We start from the raw sequence: 13811 nt of genomic DNA, 5'->3' as shown, positions 1-13811 counted from the left end.
ACTCTCACATACTCTCATGACTGATGCATACCAAACTTCCCATCAGCTTAATGTGCGTTATTTATTGTTCTTATTTTGGCAGAACTGCCCTCTCAGTGGGTAATATATTTTTACAATTTGAGTGGTTATTTTCTTGGCTGGGTGTAGTCTCTTGGCTTTAAACAGACCTAAAACCACTCTTTCAGACTGTAGAAATACACTGTAACATGGAAAAGCAGAGTCCATTTGAAGGTCATTGTGACGTAATGACATGACGTTTACATTCTGGACTGAGGATATAAAATGGGGTGTGTCCTCTGCTGCAAAATAAAGACTGACTTTCTGTCAAGAGAGCTTAGTACAATCTCTGGATAGGGGAACCATGTGAAAGTCCACGTGTGTGTGTGATGGATGGATACAGTATGCTTGCAAGGTAGTCAGGTTTGCACATTCACACACACTTGCCGTCCATCCATAGCCATCAGATTGTAGATTATTCTGGCATTGCATCAGAGTGCTACAGAGATGATTGATAGAGACAGGCTGGAGTGATATTAAACATTACACACTATCTGTCAGGGGGAAAGCGAGCGCTCAGAGATGTGCTTTGGCCCTCATAGACACATGGATATCACATGCAACCGCTCTGACATCACAGGTCAATGATTATATGATTCTGTACCCCTGTGTTGTGAATAACCCCAAGGCTAACTATCCTGGATGTTACATCACGAGAGGGGGCAAGAGAACCAAATGACGCTACACACACACACTTTGTGCACTAAAGTATGTGTTGTATAACAGCCTTACTGTCTTACTAAGAAAATAGAAGTAAATCAAATCAAATGTGTTTGTCAACTGATTTGTAATCAACAGGTGTAGACGAACAGTAAAATGCTGACTGACGGGCCCTTCCCAACAATGCAGAGAGACAAAAATGAGAAACGATAGAAAAATAATAACGTTAGGAATAAATCAAATCACATTTGGTTAGCAGATGTTAATGCTAGTGTAGCAAAATGCTTGTGCTTCTAGTTCTGACAATGCAGCAATATCTAACAAGTAGTCTAAAAACTCCACAACAACTACCTAATACACACAAATCTAAGTAAAGGAATGGAATAAGAATATATACATATAAATATATGGATGAGCAATGACAGAGCAGCATAGGCAAGATGCAATAGATGGTATAAAATACAGTAAATACATACGAGATGAGTAATGCAAGATATGTAAACATTATTAAAGTGTCATTATTAAAGTGACTAGTGATCCATTTATTAAAGTGGCAAGTGATTTCAAGCCTGTATGTAGGCAGCAGCCTCTGAGTAACAATAACTATATACACTAAGTACCATCAGTCGATATGCAGTACTGGTACCCCGTGTATATTTCTTATTCATTTTAAATCATTGGGATGTTTTGACACTTGCCTGAATTAAAAGGCTTGCTCCAGTTCATTACCATCTGTCTCATGTGAGAGCTAATGTGTTGGTCAATCCAATAGGGGGCAGCATTTAGCCTGTTCTGCTGGGATGACACTCGTGATGAGGGAACTCTTATCATCCATTGTACTAAATAGACTGTAGGCTAGTGGTTGATCCATTTCACAGTCTACAACCTGTGCCTATCCCCTTTCCTGAACTTGTCACTTCCTAACATTCCATTTAACATTAGATTTATACCCTTAAACTACATAAAAATAGTCAAATGGTTTACCCTTTTTCAAATGGGGAGGAAAATGTCTCTTGACCTCATGAGCAGAGAATCTCTCCAAACACGTTTCCTCAATCTCGGACATCTCTCACTGACACTTAAAGGGTTGTTTACATTGCCTGTAGGGCGCTAAATTCACTATTGATTTAACAATAACGGATGTTCAATAGTGTCTAAAGGAGGAAGAAAGAACAGGCCTCAACGTCATCAATATATTCTCTGGACTGCATTTCTACTTGACCTGGGATGAAGTATAGATTTTTAACCACTTCAAATTGATTAAAAAAAGTAATCTAGAATTTCTGAAACACGGAAACGTGATTTTGCTGACCTGAAAGGTCAAAGTGAACATGATGAGAAATGGGCCTGGGATATCATAGTGCTCAGTGGTACTGTAGCATTAGGAAACAAACCCAGTTTACCTGGCAGCTGTGTACTTGTAGTCTAGCCAGGAGAGTGGAAGATGGAAAGATGCTTTAAAAGGAATTGTGTTGATGAGTTAGGCTTCATACACCTCTTTTGCAGGTGCTTAGGGTGATTTATATTGTATTAGGAGGTTACTCACCTCGTCCACTACTAATGGATGTTAAAGTTAAGCATATACCATCTCAAGTAAGATTAATCGTGTTGAAATTGCACACGCACAAGCACACAGCGGTTGATATCCTGCAGGCCTGAGTGGTATCTTTAATCAGACTAATAGTTAGCCCTGTTAGGCCTAAGTGCCCTGAGTAAAGCTCTTAATCACTATCTGCCCCGCAGAGATAATCACGCTGAGTGTGTGCATGTTTTTTTGGTGTGTGTGCATGTTTTTTTGGTGTGTGTGCATGTTTTTTTGGTGTGTGTGCATGTTTTTTTGGTGTGTGTGCATGTTTTTTTGGTGTGTGTGCACATGTTTTTTTGGTGTGTGTGCACATGTTTTTTTGGTGTGTGTGCATGTTTTTTTGGTGTGTGTGCACATGTTTTTTGGTGTGTGTGCACATGTTTTTGGTGTGTGTGCACGTGTTTTTGGTGTGTGTGCATGTGTTTTTGGTGTGTGTCACGTGTTTTTGGTGTGTGTGCACGTGTTTTTGGTGTGTGTGCACGTGTTTTTGGTGTGTGTGCACGTGTTTTTGGTGTGTGTGCACGTGTTTTTGGTGTGTGTGCACGTGTTTTTGGTGTGTGTGCACGTGTTTTTGGTGTGTGTGCACGTGTTTTTGGTGTGTGTGCACGTGTTTTTGGTGTGTGTGCACGTGTTTTTGGTGTGTGTGCACGTGTTTTTGGTGTGTGTGCACGTGTTTTTGGTGTGTGTGCACGTGTTTTTGGTGTGTGTGTATTTTCAAGAGCCCACCTGGTTTTTATACAGTACTCAAAACCAGCCCGTGATTTGATCATGACTTTACAAACAGTGCCCAGTGAACAACATGGTGCCTGTCTGGTTTCAGCTGATTTCTGCCTCAATCTATTGATCATCTCAAAAACCAATTAACATTATTGATTCCCATTTAAACCAGGCATCTCCATTGATCCCTGTCTCTCCCTCCTGTGAACTCATTTACCTGTTAGCCTTATCTGTGACCAGAACAGCCTATAACCATCTGGTCTGACCAGAGAGGATCGGGGGGTTAGGAAATGAGGGCATTAATGTGGTCCCGTGTGGCTGCATGGCTCTTGCAACGCCCGGGCTCCCACTGGGTACCAGGATGAAAAAAGTAAGAAAATGGATGCACTCACTACTGTACGTCTCTGGATGAGTGTCTGCTAAATGACTCAAATGTAAATGCTGTGGGTCATTTTCCCTACCCCTCAACTCTGTAGGATATTGTCCTGAAGGAACTTGGGCAGTGTGTCTCATTTTTCCCCGTCCACCAACTCTTTGCTCTCCATTCTCTTTCTCATACCACCTCCCTCTCTCTCCTCTATTCACCTCTCTCTGTCTTGGTCGATCTGTGTCTCTCTCTCCGTCTCTGGTGTTGTTGGGGTCAGAATGTGGTCCTGGGTGTAAAATAGGCTCTAACTCTGTGTCTCTAATGAGGGTGTTTAGGGCACTAAGCCCGTGTCATTTTGGGATGTCCCAATAAGCAACATGACATGGTAGAGAAGGATGCCAATTATCACCCCCCTCTGACCTTTCACCTTTCCAGCCTGGACGACCTGTGTGTGTTTGGTAGGACTGGCCTAGAAGTGTGTGTGTGTGTGTGTGGCGGGATGGGCCCAGGTTGGTCCCAAAATGGCAGTGACTTTTAGGAGCGACCTCTGTGTGATGCATCATTGGGGGTATTTTTACTGTTCACACGTCACTCTGTGTAAATGAGGGATTTAATGTGCCCAATGCCCGTCGGTACTTTTTGACAAGAACAGAACACAGACCGGCATACATACACACAGCCTAGCAGTGTTTCCCCTAGCTTGTTTCTCCCTTGGCGGGGCATAAAAGGCCTCTGAAGCAATCATCTGAAGAAACATGTTTGCTTTTTATGGAAATGTTGGTCTTTCTGTGAGCTGTTATGTATTTTTATTAGCATATTTACATACTAGGCTACAGTAGTTGTGTAGCTATAGTATGTACTGCATGTATTTGATCATTGATAGCATCCTCGCTAGTGGCTGTAAATCAGTAGTTGCTCGAAGGGGTTTTTGTGCTAGCATTAGCATAGTGTGCTCTAGCGTTAGAATGTTGTATTAATAGAGCTCTTTTCCTAGAGTAACCTCCAGGTATTCTGGAGGGAAATTTGATCTCTCCGCTGTTCCATGGGGGAGAAATGTATCCCTTGTACCGAGGCCCTCAGTACTGACCATACTACACACAAACATTCACACAGGTACACATTTAAAACATGCACAGACACACACACCTAGAGATTAGAGGTTGACCGATTAATCGGAATGGCCGATTAATTAGGGCCAATTTCAAGTTTTCAGAACAATCGGAAATTGGTATTTTTGGGCGCCAATATGCCCCCAAATGTTTTTGGACCTTTTTATTTAACTTCTTACCTGGGAATATTGAAGACTCATGTTAAAAGGAACCACCAGCTTTCATATGTTCTCATGTTCTGAGCAAGGAACTGAATCGTTAGCTTTCTTACATGGCACATATTGCACTTTTACTTTCTTCTCCAACACTTTATTTTTGCATTATTTAAACTAAATTGAACATGTTTCATTATTTACCTTGAGGCTAAATAGATTTTATTGATGTGTTATATTAAGTTAAAATAAGTGTTCATTCAGTGTTGTTGTAATTGTCCTTTTTACAAATAAATAAATAAAAAATCGTCCAATTTGAATCGGTATCAGCTTTTTTGGTCCTCCAATAATCGGTATCGGCGTTGAAAAATCATACTCGGTCGACCTCTACTAGAGATGGTCACAGTTATTCAAAGTCGTCGAAATATTTGAACGGACATTAGTATTCAAATACTTGCAAGAGTATTCATTAAAAAAATAATAAATATTCATATGCCTATTTTAACAATGAAAAAGCATTGTCTAAATAAATTAAATCTATGCGACATTGGTACACACATGACATTCGGAAATTCAATAAAACAACATTTTTGAATGTAGTTTTGACATGCGCTGTCTATAGTCAGTGGCCCCATGTGTAGCCAGCAACACGGGAGATCTTTAATCAATGCAAGATGGAATTAAAATGACAGAATGAAGTTACATGAGCTACAATGAGAAACCATCAGGTAGGCTGTTTCATCTAAATGGACTTGTTGTAGACTAGGATGGGAAGTGCATTGAACAATCAGTAACCATTTTTGCCTAGATGGCAAACTAGCTAGCTGGCTATCTTAACTAGCTTTTTTAACATTGATTTGACGCTGTCAAGGCAGGCACTACCAGCTGGAATGATAGATAACTTGTGGCATCTACAGGTTTGTCTAACTAACGTGAGTCTGTATGGCTACTCTCTCCCTTCCATGTCAAACTCGACTATCCATATATCTGAAAGACTTGACCTGCCGTCTAATCCATTTATCCATATGCCTTTCCTGTTTTTAGACCCCCGCCGTTATAGTGTTTTGTTTGTCAAGGTAAACCTGACCTCCAGCATAATCCTAAAATCAGTCAGACACTCGCTGAATTGGCTCAGCACACACACACACACACACACACACATGCACTGATACTGCTTGACCGGTTGTCAGGGGGGTCTTTGTGGCTTAGAGTTTGGGTTTGTCTCTCTGCACTCATTAGACATACAATTCTTGGTTCATTGTTTATTCTACATTCCCTTGGCACACAAATAGTCTGGGTTATTCAAAGTCAACCAGGGACTGGTGTTTGGTGAGTGTTTCCCAGCACCAGACTGTTTCCCAGCACCAGACAGAAGAAAGGGCATAACTTCAGTTTCACACACTCGGATCCTCACACATTGACTGTGTTAAGAGTATGAAGGCAGTCAAACTTAAGAAGCAGACAATCACAATTTTTAGAACTGAGAATAAAACAGCAGCTAAAATGAGCTCTATCCAAACCGGCCCTACCCAACCGCAGACCGGCCCTACCCAACCGCAGACCGGCCCTACCCAACCGCAGACCCCAGGCCCAGGGCAACCGCAGACCGGCCCAGGGCAACCGCAGACCGGCCCAGGGCAGCCGCAGACCGGCCCAGGGCAACCGCAGACCAGCCCAACCGCAGACCGGCCCTAACCAACCGCAGACCAGCCCAACCGCAGACCGGCCCTACCCAACCGCAGACCGGCCCAGGGCCCAGCCGCAGACCGGCCCAGGGCAACCGCAGACCAGCCCAGGGCACCGCAGACTGGCCCAGGGCAACCGCAGACCGGCCCTAACCAACCGCAGACCAGCCCTACCCAACCGCAGACCGGCCCTACCCAACCGCAGACCGGCCCTACCCAACCGCAGACCGGCCCTACCCAACCGCAGACCGGCCCTAACCAACCGCAGACCAGCCCAACCGCAGACCAGCCCAACCGCAGACCGGCCCTACCCAACCGCAGACCGGCCCTACCCAACCGCAGACCGGCCCTACCCAACCGCAGACCAGCCCAGAGGAGGTTCTATTTCTATGAGAGCAACTCTGTCTACAAAGCCAGTGTTCAGACAGACCATTTAACTGTTCTGACTTTGTCTGTCATCCTGGGTTAACACCAGTCAAGTTAATAGGTAGGCCGACATACCTGCAGGACTGATGGACCAGACAGGTGAGGCCTTGGCTGTGCTACTCCGTCTGGTACTCCTTCTCCTTCACTGTCATCCAATAAAGTGATCCCCCTCCTTTCCCCCCTTCTTATGCGCTCTTCTGGTCCGTGTTTTGTCTTTCCCTTTTATTCTCTTTTCTCTCTCTTTTGTGTCCTCACGTTTCCTCAGATGTCCAGATAGAAGGAAAGAGAGGGGGATGTGTGTGTCTGTGTGAGACGGAGAGTGTGTAGTTTGGTCCTTAAAGACGGGATGGGGAGGGTGGACGGATGGAGAGAGGGAGCGATTGCCCTGACAGATGACTGTAAAGAAGGATAGAGTGAAGGGGTGGGGCCAGGGAGGAGTGGATAGGATCAGACCTACCATGCGGAAATGAGTTGGCCCCGCACGCGCGCACACACACCCAGACCCTCTTTCCTGCTATGACTAGGGCTGTGGCAGTCATGAAATTTAGTCAGCCGGTGATTGTCAAGCAAATAACTGTCGGTCTCATGGTAATTGGTCGTTAATTAACATAAACACGTTTAGCATCTCCTGGCTCCCACACACTGATGCAGACTGTTGAAACATCTACATTTTAAAAAGTCTAATAAATCCATGTAATATAGCCTACACCTCCACAATAAGTCCATTATTTATTTTAGATCGGTCTAAAGAAGCATACTATGAAGAAAATGTAGTCTATTTCAGAAGAACAGAACAGAATACTCTGAGTTGTCCTTTTTGTTGGGTCCTGATCTGGCTATGCCAAATGGCTGTGGGCTACACTAGTTCATTTAGCAGACAAGATTTGCTTAGCATTCTGTGGCATTATTTTATGGTAAGAAGAATACAATTGAACAAAGCTGAATAGAATATAAAGGATATTTTCTCCAAACGATTTGAGGGAGTGTGCACATGTGGCTATTCTTTGTTGAGCAGTTAACAAAGATAGCTATTCCTATATGCTTAATTTAGAGTTATTAATGTAACTTCTGTTGTTCTACAAACGTTGGGCTATATGTTTTGAAATTTAGTACATTGTAAGGCTGCGTGATGCGACTGATTTGAAAAAAGTTGCTTGAAAGGCATGATCTCTGCTTTGTTTGTTTTTTAGCATGCTGTACACACTCCAATAGTCTCTCCTTCACAATTTGACAAGCACTTGATAATGTCTAGAGTTTCACAGAGTGTGGCCGTAATGCACCCTAACAATCAATGCCTTTTGTGGCCAGTGGGCGTTGTCTTTCTCCCTGAGTGCTCTGTGCTCCCATCACGTGATCGGGTCTTTCCCACAGGCTACAAGTGAAGACCGACACATTGTGGACGCGTCCTTATCCAATTCCGAGGTGCATATTGAAGGTATTGGAAGAACTCTCCACATTTACTTTTCGTCAGCCAACAAGATGAGTAGGCCTAACGAACAGCAAAACCACTAGCCTATGTCAATCTACTATCCCCATAGTACAAAGGTCAACCTATTCTGTGCGAGAAATAAATATTCCAAACATAGTCTGGGACAGTTGTGAGATGCGATAGATCCCAAATTAATACAACCACTAGCATTAAAAAAACTGACAGATCAGAACATTTAGCTTAAAATGTTGTCTATTTCTGCACATTATAAGCACAGTGATCATTACTTTTAGACATGAAGGTCAGTTAATATGGAAAATTTCAAGTACTTTGAAAGTTTCTTCAAGTCGCAAAAACCATCAAGCGCTGTGATGAAACTGGCTCGCATGAGGACTGCCACAGGAATGTAAGACCCAGAGTTACCTCTGCTGCAGAAGATTAGTTCATTAGAGTTAACTGCACCTTAGATTGCAGCCCAAATAAATGCTTCACAGACTTCAAGTAACATACACATCTCAACATCAACTGTTCAGAGGCGACTACGTGAATCAGGCCTTCATGATCGCAAAGAAACCACTACTAAAGGACACCAATAAGAAGACTTGCTTGGGCCAAGAAACACAAGCAATTGACATTAGAGAGGTGGAAATCTGTTTTTTGGTCTGACAAGTCCAAATGTGAGATTTTTGGTTCCAAACACTGTGCCTTTGTGAGGCTCAGAGTAGGTGAACGGATCATTTCCGCATGTGTGGTTCCCACCGTGAAGCATGGAGGAGGAGGTGTGATGGTGTGGGGGTGCTTTGCTGGTGACACTGTCTGTAATTTGTTAAGAATCCAAGGCACACTTAACCAGCATGGCTACCACAGCATTCTGCAGAGATATGCCATCCCATCTGGTTTGCGCTTAGTCCCGCCATCATTTGTTTTTCAATAGGACAATGACCCAACCCACCTCCAGGCTGTGTAAGGGCTATTTGACCAAGAAGGAGAGTGATGGAGTGCTGCATCAGATGACCAGGCCTCCACAATCACCTGACCTCAACCCAATTGAGATGGTTTGGGATGAGCTGGACTGCAGAATGAAGGAAAAGCAGCCAACAAGTGCTCAGCATATGTAACTCCTTCAAGACTGTTGGTAAAACATTCCTCGTGAAGCTGGTTGAGAGAATGCCAAGAATGTGCAAAGCTGTCAAGGCAAAGGGTGGCTACTTTGAGATATAAATATATGATATATTTTTATTTATTTAACACTCTTTTGGTTACTATGTGATTCCATATGTGTTATTTCATAGTTTTGATGTCTTCACTATTTTTCTACAATGTAGAAAATAGTTTTAAAAAATTAAGAAAAACCCTTGAATAAGTAGGTTTGACCAAACGTTTGACTGGTACTGTATACTAAATAATATATGTGTGAAATTTGTTTTGATTTAGAATGGACCGTTATCATGCACCTGTATCAAAACCAGGGCAGCTGGAAAAAATGTAATCTATGAATTTAAATAGCAAATAGAGGATGCTTTTCCTCGTGGTTTATTTTCATGCCAGCCAGGTAGACTCTATTCCTGTTGTACATATAATTAATGTGCTTAGTATTAGGAAAGTTGAGAAATAAATATAGTAGGCCTAGCCTATAGAAAGCTGATCTTCTTTTTAGTGGAGGTCATGACTCTTTTCACGCAATTGCATAGCCTATAGAAATATTGCGCAACATGAGTTCATGGGCTCTCATGAAGTGTTTGATTAGATTTTTGATTACATTTGCATTGATGTCAGAGTGATTAGAGGGACAATAGAGTGCTGAGAACAAGCAGTTAACATGTTTGGTGGGCTACTAATGAATATCAGCAGCATCAGAGTTTACTGTGACTAAACGGTCATGTGGAATTTGACTACTTTCGTGACTCTTGACCGGTGTGGTGGTAATACGGTCTCCGCAACAGCCCCAACTATGACCCCCCCAGTGCCTTAAATAAAATAAAAACGACCCTCTCTCCCCTGGACAGATGGACTGACTCAAAAGTGATGGATGGAGAAAGAGGGACCGATCAAGATGGCGAGATGGGGGCAGAGAGGAAAAAACAGGGTGACCAATATGGAGAAAGTGGTTAACCTTCACTCACACTCTCTCCAGTCGGTCCGCAGTTGGTCGACAGTGTGTTGAGTGCAGTTTGTCATTGTAGTATTTTGAGCTACATGTCTGACTAATACACGTCACTGTCAGCTATGCTGGACACTCAGAGCATGAACTAACCATCCTGCAAAGTGTCCTGTGAGTGTACTAAAAAGATCAGTGGACACCCATGTGTTACTCCAAATATATACTACTGCATTACTCTAAATCAGAGGTCTTCAACAGGTCGCTGGTGAGCTACCATAGTTCACCAATGAGGAGCTTGCCAAATAATTCTGAAAACACATGCAATTTTGCAGGATGGTTGGTTCATGCTCTTGAGTGTTCCATCAAACAGTGTCACAGTGTCAACAAATCTCACAAGTATTAGACACCGCAAGCTCCCAGCTACTATGTAATCAATGCAACGTTTACATTAACCTACCCCTGGTTGACCACTATTGGCTTACAAAGCCAATCCTAACACAATGTCTGCTAATACGTTTCCAGCTATATTAAACCTGTCTGTCACTATGTGTGTAGCCAGTTGATGTGATAACTGTCTTGTGGGTTGAAATATTTTTTCTCAATTAAATGTTAACTGCAAAGTAGGCTTACCTGGCAGAAGTATATCATTCCTAACTATTATTTACCATGAGCAGCAGCAGTACAGAACCATCACTAGATGCACCATTAAAGGACCAGATATGCAGTTAAATGTGAATTACACTAAAAAAAAAGGGAACAGGGGGAGCAGGTAGCTGACTAGTGGATGTTCAGCAGCCTGATGGGGGAGCAGGTAGCTGACTAGTGGATGTTCAGCAGCCTGATGGGGAGCAGGTAGCTGACTAGTGGATGTTCAGCAGCCTGATGGGGGAGCAGGTAGCTGACTAGTGGATGTTCAGCAGCCTGATGGGGGAGCAGGTAGCTGAGTAGTGGATGTTCAGCAGCCTGATGGGGGAGCAGGTAGCTGACTAGTGGATGTTCAGCAGCCTGATGGGGAGCAGGTAGCTGACTAGTGGATGTTCAGCAGCCTGATGGGGGAGCAGGTAGCTGACTAGTGGATGTTCAGCAGCCTGATGGGGGAGCAGGTAGCTGAGTAGTGGATGTTCAGCAGCCTGATGGGGAGCAGGTAGCTGACTAGTGGATGTTCAGCAGCCTGATGGGGGAGCAGGTAGCTGACTAGTGGATGTTCAGCAGCCTGATGGGGGAGCAGGTAGCTGACTAGTGGATGTTCAGCAGCCTGATGGGGGAGCAGGTAGCTGACTAGTGGATGTTCAGCAGCCTGATGGGGGAGCAGGTAGCTGACTAGTGGATGTTCAGCAGCCTGATGGGGGAGCAGGTAGCTGAGTAGTGGATGTTCAGCAGCCTGATGGGGAGCAGGTAGCTGACTAGTGGATGTTCAGCAGCCTGATGGGGGGTAGCTGACTAGCAGGTAGCTGACTTGGATGTTCAGCAGCCTGATGGGGGAGCAGGTAGCTGACTAGTGGATGTTCAGCAGCCTGATGGGGGAGCAGGTAGCTGACTAGTGGATGTTCAGCAGCCTGATGGGGAGTAGGTAGCTGAGTAGTGGATGTTCAGCAGCCTGATGGGGGAGCAGGTAGCTGACTAGTGGATGTTCAGCAGCCTGATGGGGGAGCAGGTAGCTGAGTAGTGGATGTTCAGCAGCCTGATGGGGAGCAGGTAGCTGACTAGTGGATGTTCAGCAGCCTGATGGGGGAGCAGGTAGCTGACTAGTGGATGTTCAGCAGCCTGATGGGGGAGCAGGTAGCTGACTAGTGGATGTTCAGCAGCCTGATGGGGGAGCAGGTAGCTGACTAGTGGATGTTCAGCAGCCTGATGGGGAGCAGGTAGCTGACTAGTGGATGTTCAGCAGCCTGATGGGGGAGCAGGTAGCTGACTAGTGGATGTTCTCCTGATGGGGGAGCAGGTAGCTGACAGCAGCCTGATGGGGAGCAGGTAGCTGACTAGTGGATGTTCAGCAGCCTGATGGGGGAGCAGGTAGCTGAGTAGTGGATGTTCAGCAGCCTGATGGGGGAGCAGGTACCTGACTAGTGGATGTTCAGCAGCCTGATGGGGGAGCAGGTAGCTGACTAGTGGATGTTCAGCAGCCTGATGTTCTGGGGTTAGAAGCTCTTGGCCAGTCTTCCAGTTTTTGTCATGGTGCTCTTGTACTGCCCTTTTCTTAGTGATGGAAGCGGGGGGAACAGGCCGTGGCTCGGGTAGCTGAGGTCTCTGATGATCTTGGCCTTCCTGTGACACCTGGTGCTGTCGGTGTTCTGGAGGGCAGGCAGTCTGCACCCAATGATTGGTTCGGCTAAGCATACCACTCTCTGTAGTGCCTTGCGGTCCACGGTGGTGGAGTACGTGTACCAGGCTGTGATGCAGCCAGACAATATGTTCTCAATGGGGATCCTGTAGAACACTGTGAGGGACCTTTTGGGGAAAGGCCACATCCTGAGGTTGAAGGGTTCGCCACGGTGGGTGAAAATAGAATGTTTAATATTAATAATATGCGACATTTTGAGAATCGATTATAGTTTAAAACCCAGGAGGTTGTTTCAGCTCTTCATTTGGTAGATTTCGATGCACACTTTTCCACAATCCATTCAAGCCGCCAAACAAAACAATCTGTCTTCTTAATTGGGAAGGTACCCAAAGCTTCTGCAGTGCTGTTCAAATGTAGGCAAAGTAGATTGTGTTCTCCTTAAAATGATAACGAGTATTGCATCGTCTTTAAAACAAAAGTCTTTCAACAAAATGTTTACCCAAAGCGTGTGTCTGTTTTCTCACTGTAAAGGGTTTCTTGTTCTCTTGGCCTTCGTCAGAGCTTTTAAACTAAATACTAAACCATCTTTTGATTTCAGAATGTGTGGGCACCAGGGACTCCACCAGGGTTGTGGCTGTGTTGTTATGTTAATCAGGCCGTTTGATTGGAACATATGGATTGTTTTAGTTTTGTAGGCGTGGCTACCTATTTAATGAATGGATTAAGCCTTAGCAGTCATTCAGATCTCGTTCCCAATGATCAGTGCTTTGGTTTACTATGTTGCTGTCCAGCAGTTCTGAATGTGTGATGCACCCGGCTGTCCCACGTTCTTCTGTACAATAGTGTTTTGATTTGAACATCTGAAGTTACAGCACTTTGGTTTCACTATTAAATATGTTGAAATGGAACCAAATTCTGTTTCTGTCTTCAGTCCTTTTTAAATAGGATTGAGGGGCTATATGGGCTACTAAGGTATATGTCTAATAGTCGAGTAGGCCTATAACTCCATTAGGTTGAATGTGATAGCCTGTCTATAACCAGCCTGAGTAGGCCTAGAACTCCATTAGGTTGAATGCGATAGTCTGCCTATAACCAGCCTGAGTAGACCTATAACTCCATTCCTATTCTATTCAGGGTTTAGAAAAATGAATCTAATGGGAAATGAGCTATTATTAATGCCATGCATGTCTGTTGAATTTGGAAAAATTCCACCCTCACTCGGCCCCATCCCACCTACTGAGC

The 13811-nt window shown here is 44.3% G+C and overlaps 2 protein-coding genes across 3 annotated transcripts in view; one reads left to right on the top strand and one right to left on the bottom strand.

The window, feature by feature from the left end:
- LOC112247095 (filamin A-interacting protein 1-like) overlaps positions 1 to 7073 on the bottom strand; it is a 28706-nt gene extending 21633 nt beyond the window's left edge. The window contains exon 1 of the mRNA XM_024415759.2: positions 6834 to 7073. The gene's annotated coding sequence lies outside the window, so the exon portion shown is untranslated. The remainder of the gene's footprint in view (positions 1 to 6833) is intronic.
- cmss1 (cms1 ribosomal small subunit homolog) overlaps positions 1 to 13811 on the top strand; it is a 57707-nt gene that overhangs the window by 36715 nt on the left and 7181 nt on the right. The window lies entirely within an intron of this gene.

This window comes from Oncorhynchus tshawytscha, linkage group LG03, assembly GCF_018296145.1.
Source record: "Oncorhynchus tshawytscha isolate Ot180627B linkage group LG03, Otsh_v2.0, whole genome shotgun sequence".
NCBI classification, from domain to species: domain Eukaryota; kingdom Metazoa; phylum Chordata; class Actinopteri; order Salmoniformes; family Salmonidae; genus Oncorhynchus; species Oncorhynchus tshawytscha.
The sequence above is the reverse complement of the archived record's forward strand: the minus strand, read 5'-3'. Positions and strand labels throughout refer to the sequence as shown.